At 34.2% G+C, this 15,686-nt stretch overlaps 1 long non-coding RNA gene across 1 annotated transcript in view; it reads left to right on the forward strand.

The window, feature by feature from the left end:
• LOC141570618 (uncharacterized) overlaps positions 1-15,686 on the forward strand; it is a 424,578-nt gene that overhangs the window by 173,266 nt on the left and 235,626 nt on the right. The window contains exon 5 of the long non-coding RNA XR_012494826.2: positions 14,923-15,015. This is a non-coding gene — a long non-coding RNA (uncharacterized LOC141570618). The remainder of the gene's footprint in view (positions 1-14,922; positions 15,016-15,686) is intronic.

Consider the following 15,686-nt stretch of genomic DNA (forward strand, 5'->3'; position numbering starts at 1 on the left):
GTGATGATTACCAAAATGTGCCATAGAGACATGATGCACACAAATGCTATTGGAAAAATGGTGCTGATAGATTTGCTTGCCACAAGTTTTCAATTTGTAAAAAATGCAATACCTGTAAAGAAAAAAGTGAAACACAAGACAGTGAAATATGCCTGTAATACTATATAAATAAAACTTGTATTATGAATAAAAATGCCATATTAATTGACAGTTTTATTTCTCAGGGATAAATACCCTGGAGTATAATTGCTGGACTGTATGGTGATTGTGAAGTTACTTTTATAAGAAACTGTTTCCATTTTGCATTCTCACCATCAATGTAAAAATGGTCAATTTCTCTGACCCTTGGCATTTTCAAACTTTTTGATGTTTTCATGATTTAGTATTTTTATGATAGGTATGTAGTGATATCTCATTATCATTTTTATTTGCATTTTCCTTTTGTTGAACAGCTTTTGTGTGTATTTTCCATTTTTTCAGTATACTGTCTCTTCATATATTTTTTTTAACCAATTTTCTTATCAGGTTATATTTTTTACTGTTGAATTTGAAAAGTTTAAAAATATATTTTAGATACTTGTCCTTTGTTAGATTTGTGGTTTGCACATGTTTTCTCCCAATCTATAGCTTGCTTATTTTTTCATTATCTTCACATGGGATTTTACAAAGCAAAAGTTTTAAATTTTGATGAGATCCAATTTATCAGTTGTTGTCTTTAATGATTATTCTGTTTGGATAAAGCCTAAAAACTTCATGACTAGACTAATATCCCCAAAATTTTCTCCTATATTTTTTTCTAAAAAATGTGTAGTTTTACATTTAGGTCTATGATAATTTTGAATTAATTTTTGCATAAAGTATGAAGTTTAAATGAAAGTTCACATTTTTGCTTATGGATTTCTAATTTTTCCATCACCACTTGTTGAAAAGGCTATCTTTCCTCTATCAAGTTGCTTTTATACTTTTATCAAAAATCAGTGGGTCTATTTCTATGTTCTTTTTTATTCTGTCGTATTGATCTATGTGTCTGGCCTTCCACAAATACCACAATATTTTGACTTTTTACCTATTTAGTAAGCCTTAATACCAAGTAGAATGATTTCTTCTTCATCTACTTCTTCGTCAAGATTATTTTAGTCTAGGGCCTGTACCTTCCCATATAAATTTGAGAATAAACTTGTCCATGTCTACAAAAGAACTTTGCTGGAATTTTGGCTGAAATTTCATTAAATCTGTAGATCAATTTGGGGTGAAATTATACTTTTATTCTTGAGACTTCCCATCCATGAATATGAAATATTGCACTGTTCATTTAGGTCTTTTAAAATTTCTTTCATCAGCATTTTATAATTTTCAAATTACAAGTTCTGTACATATTTTGTTAAGTATATGCCTCAGTATTTAATTTTCTTGGGAGTGATCATAAATAGTATTGTGTTGTGTTTTTTTTTTAAAGATTTTATTGGGGAAGGGGAACAGGACTTTATTGGGGAATAGTGTGTACTTCCAGGAGTTTTTTCCAAGTCAAGTTGTTGTCCTTTCAATCTTAGTTGTGAAGGGCGCAGCTCAGCTCCAGGTCCAGTTGCCGTTGCTAATTGCAGGGGGCGCAGCCCACCATCCCTTTTGGGAGTAGAACCGGCAACCTTGTTGTTGAGAGGCTGCGCTCCAACCAACTGAGCCATCCGGAAGGCAGCTCAGCTCAAGGTGCCGTGTTCAATCTTAGTTGCAGGGGGCAGAGCCCACCATCCCTTGCGGGACTTGAGGAGTTGAACCGGCAACCCTGTGGTTGAGAGCACACTGGTTCGTGTTGGAATCGAACTGGCAGCCTTTGGAGTTAGGCGCATGGAGCTCCAACCGCCTGAGCCATCAGGCCAGCCCCAATAGTATTGTTTTTAATTTCTGTTTCTTCATTTTCATTGTTGCAGAAATGCAATTGATTTTTCTGTGTTAATCCTATGATACTGCTCACTTACTAGATTTATGAGTTTCTTTTTCTTTCTTTTTTTTTTGGGTTAATTCCTTGGGATTTTCTGTGTACTAGACAATCATGTCTTCTTCATATAGAAGAGTTGTATTTCTTCCTTTCCAATCTGTATCCCTCTTGTTTCTTTTTCTTGCCTATTGAACTCACTGAACTTCCAGTGTTCAGAATAGTGGAAACATACATCCTTGCTTTGTTCCCTTTTTTAGGAAAAATGCATTGTTTTTACTTGTTAGTATGATGTTAGCTATAGGTTTATATAGATGCTCTTTATCAAACTAAGGTAATAAGGTAATTCCCTTCTATCCCTAACTTGCTGAAAATGGGTGTTGGCTTTTATCAAATGCTTTTTTTTCTTTGAGTCAATTGAATGAACATATTTTTCTTTGTTAGCCTGTTGATATGGAGGATTTCTTGGATTGATTGATTTTCCAATGCCAGCCTTGCATATTTGGAATAATTCCTACTTGGTCATAATGACATGTAATGGCTTTAATAATTAGAACATTTTGAAAATACTTTTAAGTGGCTCTGAAATAATTTCAAGTGGCCGTTAGATCTATTTCACAACAGTTTGTGGAAAGGGTCATAAAATTGATAGTACATTTATTTTCATTTAATCTAGAAAAGAAATCATCTACATTTACCCCATATATGACATTTGCAAGAGAAATAATATATGATCATAGAATGGGCTCTTTTTTTATTCATCTGCAAAACATTTGGGAAATTCTGAATTTTTTATAGTAGTTGAGTCCTTTGAGAGGTTTCCTAATTTTAGGATGACAGTGTTGTTTTCATACTTATGCAGCTTTTTAAGTTGTACACAAAATTGAACAAATTGGCTCTGTTGATAAGGAAAGCAAAAGCTTTATGTTTCAGTTCTATACTGTTGAGGCTAACTTCTTTTTATGCTGAGTCTTTCATATAAAGTTTAAATATGTCTAACTTGTCATATGGAGAGACAACAATAAGAAAAATGTTTAATATAAATAAATCCAAATCCATTGGAAATAAATGCTATATAAATATATCAGGAGGTTATTTAAAATTTTAACAGAATCTTTCCACCACATTTAAAAATTAAGTTTTCACAGACTAATAGATACAGAGAACAAAACTGATGGATGCCAGAGGGAAGGGGAGTTGGGGAGTTGGCTGAAAAAGGTGAAAGGATTAAGAAATGCATATTGGTAATTACAAAAAAGTCACAGGGATATAAAGTATAGCATAGAGATTACAGTCAATAATGTTGTAACAACTGTATATGGCGCCAGGTGGATACTAAACTAATTGGGGGAATCACTTCATAAATTATATAAATGTCTAACCACAATGCTGTACACCTGAAACTGATACAAAATGATATTGAATGTCAACTGTAACTGCAAAATAAATTTAGAAAAAAGAAAAATAATCCATGTTTATCTAGCCAAATGGACTAAATACTTTGAAATAATATGGTAAATACATTAGAAAATAACCTGGAATGTATAAGTGTAATTTGTTTTTGGATGAATTTATTTCCAATGAAAGTAATATATGTGAGACATGATCTGGAAGCGAGATTGTCATAATTTCAAAGCAAATATTTAAGAAAGTCAAATGTGTTCTCCAAGCAGATGTTCTTGTGACCCTAGAAATCCAAACTTGGTGCCTGGAAAGTATAACAAAGTCTTAAAATACTGTTAATTTTCTGAAACCAGAAAGAGTGAGCATTTATTTCTCGAGAGCCAGTTGTAAAACTTTCAGTGCATTAGCAGGCAAGTCAAGTATTAAAAAAAATAAAAATTCAGAAGTATCTTGAGTTGTAACTAATATGATGAGGTTATTTTCAAAATGCTAAGTAATCAGAGACATTTAATATAGGCTTAACAATAAGAAGTTGATACTTTGTGGGGCAAACCATAGTCAAGTCTTGGCAATTTCATATGGTTCATCCATAATACTTTTTCCAATGTGCGTGGCCTGAAAATTTTCTAAATTAATTTTTAGGGAAAGAGGAAATGCAGCACATATATGTATATTACCCTCTGATTGTCTTATATTTCTATGAAGTAATCCTATTGTTGTAATCTTTATTTCATTTCATCATTTGCAAAGTTCTTCCCTTTTAATATGAACTGGGGGATAGAGTTGTGTTTTAATAGGAATATTTATAACAGAATTCTAGATTGAAAGATATTGATTTACTGTACTTACATTTTTAAACCTACTAAAATTGTGCCTTTGGTGTATAGCCTCTTTTTTTTTTTGTTCTTCTTGAAAGAGGGATACAAATATTCATAAAATAAGAATGTTGTTAAGAAAGAACACATGGGAAAATTGTTTTCTTTTAATCAAAAACAAGTTAAGCTAGAAACATTGATGGATGGATTTTTTTGGTAGCATTGCAAATGAGTTGACAGAACGTACATTCTGAGATAAAATATATTTAGAATTTACTAGAGGCTTTGATACAAGATAATGACATCTTAGCCATAGAATGAATTCACATTGCTTAGATACGAAAAAGGGTATAATGACTGAAAACCAGTCCTGGAATCACAGTAAAGTTAATAGTACCTTCTATTCCACATAGAGCACTTAACTTCTTCAAAACACTTTTACTTGCATTATCTCCTTTGATTCTGAACAGTTTATTTTTAAAAATAAAAATGCCATTTTTAGGTAACTCGTTTACAGTTCTTCAACCTGACACTGTACAAGCAAAACGAATTTACCTATGCATTCCATCCTATCGCAGTGGTTTATGAAAACAATAGACTTAATTTCACCATTTCTTCCTATTTCTCCAGTTCCCCCTTTAATTATGTAGGCAGTTTCCCCAGCCTTCCTTGTATTTAACCTATTTTTACATGCTGCTGTTTTGGTTTATAAGCTACAGAACTTTTTTGCGTGTATGTGTGGATTATGTGATCTTTTCTTGAACTCCTTTGTTTTCAGTTCCTTAATTTTCTATTTCCATTTCTTTTGTTCTTTTTGAAAACAATTAATGGCACCTTAAATTTCTGTGTTGTTCTACTTCATTAATTTTCTTAGCTGTTTCTCTATTCCTCTTAACTAAAGCTGCTTCTAATAGTCATGGCATATAATGATATTTTCTGACGCTGGCCCACGCTTTAACCTGGAGTATTATCAGTCAGTTTCAGTTTTCCACTGCTCTAGTCTCTGAAGAGAAGCATTATCTGTGGAAACTCCGTTTTCCTGTCTGTCCTTCCTCTTAGTCTTCTTATCTTGCACTCCCGCTTAACTGTATTTACTGAGCCAAAGTTAAAAGTCCAGATTTTCCATTGTCAGTTTTACTTCTGGTTTTTCGAGTTAGGTATGGCACTACCCTACCCTCTTGATGTGTTCTTGTTCTTGGACAATTGGCATGAACGTGTTCTGCCTTGTCCCACCCCTGGTTACAGAACGGTAATCCAGCGTCAGTATTCTGAACACTTTCTGACTACACACGACATTCTCTGGAGTTCTTAAACCACGGTTTTGGCAAGTCTTCAGCTGTCCCTGACATCAGTTAAAAGTCTTCTCGACCTCTAAATCAAATCATTTGGCAGGCACTTTGCCCTGTGGTCTTATTTCCACAATCGTATTTCTTTCTCTCTCTCACCCACTGCTCCTCCCTCCCCTCCCCTCCTCCTTCCCACTCCCTTCTGAAATCCAAACAAATCTGCCCCTTTTCCTAAGGCTGTTCCTATCTCACAAGGTCTTTATTACCATGGCGTTGTGTCCTCTGCTTTTGCTGCTTATTTCAGATTTTATTCATGAAATATCTTAACTCAGTGGACTTATCAAAAATATTCTAAACAGCTCGTTTTTTTTTTTACCCCCTTCCTTGACACACTTTCAAATGTAAATCCAAATGCTCTGATAATGTGGAACTGTTAGCAAAATTCCTTGCTCCTGGGAATTTGAAGTAGGTTAAATATATCCTTTGAGTTCCTCTATTAGGTCCCCACCATCTACTGCTTTTCTCTGTAGATGTTATAATCCCTTGTATATATATATAATCCCCATCATACTTTTTCATATGTACACTATTATTTTCCTCTTAATTTATCTTTTTCCCCCACTTCTATTTGATTCCTCTGCCAAGGTCAGCGGTGATTTCCTAATAACCCAATACAGTGAGTGATAGTTCCCATTTTACTTGACCTTTGGGTCCTCTTGACCACTCTCTTCAAAATAATTGCCACTCTTCCATTTCTATACTCTCTACTTCTCTGATCATTATTTTCTATTCTTTTTTGTTAGGTTATTTTTCTCAATGGGTCCCTTAAATGATAATATTGACTATGATTTCTTATCTCTTTTCTTCTCACCTTATAATACTTGGGCTACCTTGCTCCAATGGTTTTAACTATCACCAATGGATTGACACTTTCAAAATATTGATCTCAACCTGCTCCAGACCCAGCCATACAACTCTCGTGTGTGTGTGTGTGTGTGTGTGTGTGTGTATGTGTGTACGTGTACATGTACTTTTCAAGTTCGAAATCTTCACATTTAGAATTGAACTCATATCTCTTTAAATTTTTTTCTCCTCTTTGTACCTTATCTTGGTGAATACCAATTTATCAGCCCATTTATTCCAGGTTAGAGTTTTTTTTGTGTTTTTTTGCCTTTTTTATGTTTATATGTAATAAATAATATTTACCAGTTTCTTTTATTCTACAGCATAAATAGCTCCTTAAAAATGTTTCTTCCTTTTCAACTTCCTGGTTAATTAGTTCCAAGTTTAGTCAGTTCTTTTATGGACTATTGAGATAGTCTTTTTACTGATTTCCCTGATACCTATTATTCTCCTCTAATCCATTGTCCAGTTCCCTTCCTGCAGCAATTCTCAGTAGCTCCTCACTGCTATTTTATGAGTGCCCTAGGCAATACTTATACAGGCAGTTGTAGCAAGGTACACTTAGACAAGTGTTTAAAACCGATTATAAAACTTGTCTACTCAAAATTAACTCTGGTTCTGAAAGTACTGACAACACCTGGGAACTTGTTAGAAACACAGAATCTCACACTTTGCTCCAGACTTCTTAAATCATATTCTGCATTGTAATTAGATCCCCAATTGATGCACAAGCACATTAAAGTTTGAGAAACACTCCGTGGCAATTATGTTCCAAACTGTGCCACTCTGGGTGTATTGTGAGTTATGGAGGTACCTGAGTATTCTTATCTGTTCTGGAAAATCCAGGGAAACCCATTCAGTTTGTCCCCATACTCCCTCTCCTTATCTCACTTGCATTCTAAATTCTTCCTCTGGCTCATTGAGATTGTTTTTCCCAAACAATCTATTGGTCTGCAACAGATTCTTCACTTATTGTAAACTAGAAAAAAACGCTTGCAGCTTTTAAATTATATTTGATTTTTTGTTTTGCTTTTTACTTTTTAGGTTTCAGATAAACGTAGTTTGAGCCTAAGCATAAAGCTCAAAATACAATGTATTTTATTGATATTTATGTTCAACATACTGCCATAAAATTTTCCTATAAAGGACAAATCTTAGGTGAAATTTATTTTTAAATTTCTTAATATAATGAAGCCTGAAATTTTTGTGCATGTGTCGCCATAGTAGTCACTGAATTTGATTCTTCTGATGCATAAGATACTTCCTGATTCTATAAGTGGACTTTCGGACATACTGGTGTGAAACTTTTTTGATGGGGACCCATGCTTTATGTTTTCACAATCCCTCTAGGGGATTTTGCTGCATCATATAGTTTGAGAATCACTAGTTTGTCTAAAACAATTACTTGGGTTCCATTGTCCTTGCTAGTGATTAATTTAGACATAAACATGATATACAGATATTCTTGTTCTTATAAAATAATGAGCCAGAAGGAATAAACCCTTTTTCATGGCTGGGTATTGATATGTTGCAAAAGATTCCATGTGTCTGTCTATCTATCTATCTATCTATCTATCTATCTATCTATCTATCTATCTATCTATCTGGCCACCATCAGGCAGAATAACATTTATGCTGAAGCTTATTGAGCTGAAAAATCATAGCTACATAGCTTTTTGATGATGTCATTGAGTCAGTGAATAAACCAGCCCTGGAATGCTACTTGCTCTGCATTTCTTGTTGGAGTAAATAATAAATACTCTTATTATATAAGCCAATTTTAGATGGCTTTTCTGTTATCTACAGTTGAAAATATCTAATCTTATACAATATAAGTTTCTTTTATAGTCAATAATAAAATAATAGATGCTATTTTAAAATCACTGATGCATAAGAACATTTTTATGGAGTTTTTTACCTAGCCTGTCCACACAGATAATATTTGCAGTCAGCCAGTGCACAGCAGTCTGTAGGTTTTATTAAGATAAACACCCTGCAATTTAAACAGTATATCAGGAGCTAAAAATAAAAACACTTACCATAAAGTGAATGAGATTAGCCACCTGTGAAAAGCTTCTTAATCATAAAAAGGCCATAAAATATTTCATATCTGTGATTGGATTAGAGTAGCGGTCCTTCTTTAATCTCATGAGGGACTTAAAATATGTCTGTGAAAAAAAGCCACAATAGAAGTGTAATTAATAAAAATATAACCTATAATGAAAGCATGTCCATTATATGGGAGTGTTTTAATGATAGGAGATTTTGTTAAGTACTAAGCAACATTGGAAATGGATAGTAAGACCTGATCAGCACTCATTCAACACTATATCTGATCAACACTACTGTTAAAAGCTCTAGGCTTTACCATAGATGAGATCAAATAGCAGGCAAAACTGTTAGGCTCCCTTTGTTCTGACTTCACACATGCATAACTAAACTACTTTATAATTCAAATTTGGTTTTTTTCAGGTGTCTTAATTTTGAGATAATAGTGTCATAGAAAACAAATTGATGCATTTTGGTAACTAGAGATAAATATCCCATATTTTCAGTTAAAAAAGTGTAGCATTTGGGTGGATGAATCAGTTTTTGGAGTATGGTTAATGTGACTCACCTCATGGTGATAAAACGTAGCTTCTGTGATGCAAAACTGAGAATCAAACTTAAATTGTATGGTGCCCCAACTGCCACAAACACTTGATGAAGTAGTTTTTCTTTCTCACTTGCTAATTATTTTAACTACCTGAGTATCATAGCTACTCTATAATTTTATTTCTAGTGGAGGTTCTGTGACTGTATAAGCGCAGGTTCCTAGTTTTTAAAAACAGAAACAAGAAATAATTTCCTTTTGTAAGTAGGGGCATCATACTGCTGCAACTGCTTCTGTGAATTCTTTATACTTTATTTCTCTTTTTGCTCCTTCAGACATCAAGGGATCAAATTATTATAAACAAAAATTTTCAGGTATTTGCTAGACACTTTTTTGATTGGTTGTAATAAAATATGAAAATCAGTATGATGATAAACAGCATCATGCTTTTCAAATAACATGAATAGCAAATAGTTTATACACAATCTAGCTCATTATTCCCCCAAAAGTATTTATATGTAAGATACTGCTGTGAATATGCGAGATATGTTGTAGAGTTTGCCCTGTATTTAAAGGTCTGAAAACTAATATTCCAGTGAACACACATGGAAAGTCTCAGTGACACTGAATGAAACCTTATTTTCTCCTTGTATTCCTATGGACGATTCTGAGAATTGTATGTAAAGTTCAGCTGCCATTTCAATATCAAGGGAAAAAATGTGTTCTTCATATGGGAGAACAGAATTCACTATTCTTTTGCTCACAAAATTCATTGCAGTGTACCTAAAAAAAACTTAAAATCTTAATGGCCATTATGACACTTTTTGATAGACTTTCACTATATTGTGGAGAAGGGAAGATTTTTTTTTTTGACTCTTTTTCTGGAAGTGATTTGATTAAGCAGGGAAAAAGAATGAGAGAGTTTTGACACCTCATCCCCTATTCTATTAACCAAACTACATAATCCTCTCTTTTGCTCAGTTTGATTTTCCTTTATTGAATTTTGCTTTCTGCAATGTTCTCATTTCCTTTATTAGATTAAATCAGATTGTTCTTACCCATCCAACATTATCCCTTTGGGAGAGCAACATTCTGTCTCCCGAGAGAAAAATGTAAAGAAAAATCTACTTAGAGAAGATTACTCAGCTACTGTTATTATGCGTTTCCAATTTCCTTTTTACTTTACAGAGTAAGTCTGACTCATTCCCTGATGGCAAACTTTCCTCCCCTCTCCTGTGTAACAAGGATGAGGACAGGTCATCTATAATACATGACTCCTAATGTAAAGTGCAGAACCTCAGGATGGATATGACATGTTATAGATGATAGGTCACAGAAACTCTTAGGTTATTGCCAGTGCTTGCAGCTACTACTGCAGTTTGAAACCACAACACTGTCTTATTGAACCAAGAATTATTTAGGAAATTCTATTAGACCATTCAAATGACACCCAAGTGATGCTCTGTTGGTGATTATGATGGAACTGACAAAAATCTGTCAGAACAAGGGTGTGAGAACAGAGCAACTTTATCTGTACTGCTTTGCATTCTGTTTCACTTCTGCAGAGATTGAAGAGAAAGCTTAAGATACACAACCTCAGTGGAAATTAGGTTTCTGTTCTTTACAAACTGCCGCTTAAACCTCTACATAGATATTTCCATGGAATTTCTTTTTTTTTTAAGTTTTCAAAGTTGCTGAGAAGCAGTTTATTTCTTCATTGTGGTACCAAAAATGTTTTTAAAATGTGTATTCTTGTCCGATGTAGAATAAGTATATGGAGAAACTAATGAATTGTGGATCTAAATTGTGTGTGTGTGTGTGTGTGTGTGTGTGTGTGTGTGTGTGTGTGTGTTTGTTTGTGTGTTTTCTAACCCAACATCTTAAATTCTCTTGAGGTCACCCTGTCAGCTTCAGTTCTGTGGCCTGGATTTAGTTGAATCAATCCTAATTGCAATTCTGTACAGGTCTGGTCCTCTGTGGAGATTGCAGATGAATGACAGTGCAGTGGCAGGAAAGATAAATATGCTGGCAAATAAGATCCTGGCTCTCCACAGAGGATGGAATAAATTACTTTACCAATAGAGTGGAGGTAATAGTATGTTGGAGAGAGAAAGTGAAATCGAAGCCAGTTTAATACTAGGTTTGTTAAAGTTTAAAATAAAGCATTTTAAGCTTATGTAAAATACTGATGGTGATTCATATCTGTTTAGAACACATTCCATTGCTCTCTATCATGAAAAATAATGGCATGCACTAATTTTGTTTATGCAGATGACAGCCTGGATAATTTTAATTCATGTAGCATTCTCTGGTAGCTGAAGGATGGTGGTAACTGCGGTGTAGCATATTGATTAGTAATTTGATAAATACACAAAATGGCACATTGAGCTTTAGGTGCTTCATGCAAAATGTATTTAAGTGACCTTGACTAATTAGAGTGCATAGCTGCCAGGCAGTACCATATGAACAAGAGCCCGTTTTTTTGGTCTAGAGATTTATGGTAGGTTTATGACAGAGATTAGGAAGAGATCTGCACACAAACACCAACACTTCCATCAAGAAAGTAGACTTAGAATACATCATCAGGGGAAAAATCCTTGTTTTTCATTGTGAGAATTTTTAGCCTTACCCTATAAAATTATTTCAATGATTTTATGTTTGAAGCGTAGTTCACACATTTTTAACTGGCTCCAAGATAATGTATAAACATATGTGTTTTACTGGGATTAAATGATCAGGCAAAGATTTTAAAGCAATCTTACTTTTTTTTATATTATACTTAAAGATGAATATAAAGTTATCATATTAATTATTTACCGCTTTACATTTTACAGCTTCATGAACTGTGAACAAAATAATATGTTATCCTCATAGAGTATATTTCTACAGTTTTCCATCACTGATTATGTTAGGTGTCCTATAATTATATCTTAAATTAAACATTCTAATTAAGCTTTATGGATAAAGTTTAGATTTTCACTGTAGTCTTATGGAGAAGCTAGTAGCTAAAAGTGAAGTGCTCTGAGAATCTATGGATATAACTCAAAAGTTTCTTAAAACAAAAAAGCCTTCCTGTTTCACTTGGCTATACATTTTATGACAACACTGGATAATAAATTAAATAACATATCCTTCACAGGTGGCTCCGTTTTTATCCCCAGCCATATATCTAGGCATATCTTTGAAGCATATTATTCTTGCAAAACATAGTGCAAAGTTTTGGAAGCAAAGTAAGCAAGGATTAAGGATTGAGATTTCTGTATAAATGTTTAAAATCTCTGAATTAAGTTGAGGTCCAAGTGAATTGTCCTTAACAGTATAGGTGCACCTCCAATTGTGTTGGGCTTCTTCAGGATGCATTTCAGTTGCTCTGAAAGAGCTCAAGCACAACTGACCAGTTGTTTTCCATTTCGGTGCCCTACTCATGTATAGGAGAAATTTTGCAGGCACACTTCAATTTGGCGTGGACTATGCACAGTACAAAGAAAAGATGTGTATTAAACCCTTCAGTAATTTAGCTCAAATGCAGTATCTTTTTCCCCCAACTATTAAATGTCAGTTAAATTCGACGATTCACTCAAAGCATCTCTAAATGAATTTAGGTTGTGTCAAATACAAGCTTCTCTGACTCTCCAAAATCACACTTCTCCTCACGTAGTTGCTTAACAACTTCAGAGAGCTGCCAGAGACTATTTCAATTTGCTTTTCATTGTGAGAGGTATGATTTTTGAAAGAATAGATTTCTAAAATGACTTTTCAAAAGCCTTAAGAAAAAATCTTCTAGGAGACTGACATTCTCCTTTTTTCATCCTATTCGCTGTAATAATTATTGAATCTTTTAAAACTAGAAAATACTTCAAATCTCAGTACAGCCTAAATCTCTGGTAATACATGATAAGTTTTGAATATTGATGGGAAAAGATTGCTATTACTCTAAACACTTCACATATATATGCATATATTATATCTATCTGACATGTATTACTATATCTATCTGTTATACAAGTATACACACAAACAGGTATATCTTGTTTTATTGTGCTTCACTTTATTGCACTTCACAGAGGTTGCATTTTTTACAAATTGAAGGCAAGACCCTCCACTAACAAAAATATTATGACTCGCATTATTGTCATACTAGCTTTATTGAGATAGTCTGGAACCAAACCTGCAGTAGCTGCGAGATATGCATATATACAAGGTGTGGTCAAAAGATATGGTGAATGTTTAAATAAAAAAATGTATTATAGTAAAAGACTATTGCCATTAATTCCCCTCAAAACACTCCCTCTCACTTTGAACACACTTATGCCATTGTTCTTGCCACTTTCTGAAGCAGTTCTGATTACACCTCATATATATATGTGTATATATATATATACATCTATAGCAATATCTATAGCAATAGCATCTATAGCAATATCTATATCTATCTACCTCTATCTATATCTATGAGTATATCTATATCTATAAATATGAACATATATGTATATATTTATATATGCTGTGTAACAACATTTCAATGACAGACCGCATATATGATGGTGGTACCGTAAGTTTATAATGGAGCTGAAATAGTCCTATCTCCTAGTAACACCATAGTCATCATAAGGTGTAGAGCACCATATTACTCATATGTTTGTGGTGATGCTGGTATAGCAAACCTACTACACTATCAGTAGTATAAAATTATATCACATATAGTTATATGCAGCACGTAATACTTGATGATGATAATAAACGACAATGTTACTGGTTTATGTATTTACTATACTACACTTTTTATCATTATTTTAGAGTGTACTCTTTCTATTTATAAAAAAAAAATTGCTGTAAAGCAATATGCTGTGTTACGTAGGTAGGTAGTAGACTCATACATCTTGTGTTTACCAAGTCTCTTAATTGCATCATTTTCTCTTGTGCTTGATTTAATCTTGTGTTGTTTTATACAGTAACACACTGTACAGGTTTATAGCCTAGGACCAATAGGCTCTACCATATAACCTAGGTGTGTAGTAGGGTATAACACCTAGGTTTGTGTAATCGCACTCTATGATGTTCATACGAAGACAAAAATCACCTAACAACGCTTTTCTCAGAATGTATCCCTATCATTAAGCAGAGCATGACTTTATATGTGTGCGTGCATACACACAAATCTTGATTTAAGAAAACACACACACACACACACAAACAAATCTTGATTTAAGAAAACATACAGGAATTATATGCAATAACATTTTTTTGGGACTAATAATTATCCAGGTTTTCTACCATGTTTGTAATTTTAAAATATAGTGTCAGACATATAATCACTTGTGAAAAGCAGTATTGTTTGGGTTAAAAGTAATATCATAACAAAATCATGCAACTGTTGTGATAGTCATGAAAGTGAAAATCTTGAGAAATTTAATTAGCGATTAAAAAAAAAAAAGGTCGTGTAAAGAAAAACTGAGATTGAGTTGTCTATGAAGGTGAAGGTAATTTAGTATCTGCCATAAACAAAGAGCATATCAGGATGATGATGTCCACGTTAAGTCCATCCGTAAAAAGTTCTCAGCTAGAGGCCAAAGTCTCAGTCAGTCTAGCCAAAGTCTCTCCTGTCCCCGATTTAAGCAGAAAAATCTTTGCAGAATTAATGATTAAACAAAATCATCTAGTTAGGTATTCTAGTTACGTCATTGTATACAATGTTAGGCAACCTGCGAAGAGTCAATACATCAGTCTTTAATATATTGACTGAGGTCCATCCACTAAATGTATCAGCAGCAAGTACAGCGCTTGTGATAAATGCAGATTCCTGCTTTACGTTAGCCTTCTGACTCAGGATCTCTGGGGGCAGAGCCCCAGAATCTCTATTTCTAAAGAGCACCCTGAGTGAGTCTGATGTACTGTAATATTTGAGATCCACACAATAAATACTTATTATCTGAGCAATTTCAATTTAGAAGATAACGTAAAGAACAGATTATCTCTATTGATTCTTTCCAGCACCATCATTTTTGAGGGATCAAGACACAGCATTACTGAAAACTGTAAAACGGAAGAGGAATGGCTAACATTTTCCCAAAGCAGTTGAAGAAGGTAAGCTAATATAAAACAATGAAATTTTCTCCAGTAAAAAAAAAAAAAGGATTATATTTTAATTCGTTCTGACAGAAGTCTGTAAAGGTCCACTTCCTTTGAATTTGAGAAAAGTAATAGTTCATATCAATTTTGTACACCATTTTAGTTCCCCCTTTACAAGTTGCTATCACAGAGAACTGGACTTGAAAGGAGGTGCTGGATATAAATGCCTTAATTAAAAGAAAAGTGTAAAATACAACTTTCCTGTGGGGACAGAGCCAGAAGTGCAGTTTCCAGGCTCTCGCCCTCACGTGGAAAGGTGCTGGCTCAGGTAGTAAATGGCCATCAACTGTGATTGGATGGCCATCAGCTGTGGCTAGTTGACCGTCAGCTGTAACCAGTGAGCCATTGGCCACTAATATAACTGCTGTGGCTATGCTAGCAGCAAATGGGGGCTAGCAAGAAGATGGTGGCTGGCAAGTGCGGATTGTAGTTAGGATGGTGGGTTGCGGACAGTGTGGCTCCTACTTCCTGTGTCTCCAACCCAGCCACCAGCGAGAATATAGTGGTGTTACTTCCCTATCTGTGGCTCCGTGAGTGTTCCTTTTTGGCCTCACCATATCCTGTGTTCTTATGTGGGGAGCGGGAGCTGAGACCCTGCATGACACCCTGCATGACATTCCCATATT

Source organism: Rhinolophus sinicus, chromosome 3 (genome assembly GCF_057876585.1).
Source record: "Rhinolophus sinicus isolate RSI-liver-muscle chromosome 3, RSI-T2T, whole genome shotgun sequence".
Classification (NCBI taxonomy): domain Eukaryota; kingdom Metazoa; phylum Chordata; class Mammalia; order Chiroptera; family Rhinolophidae; genus Rhinolophus; species Rhinolophus sinicus.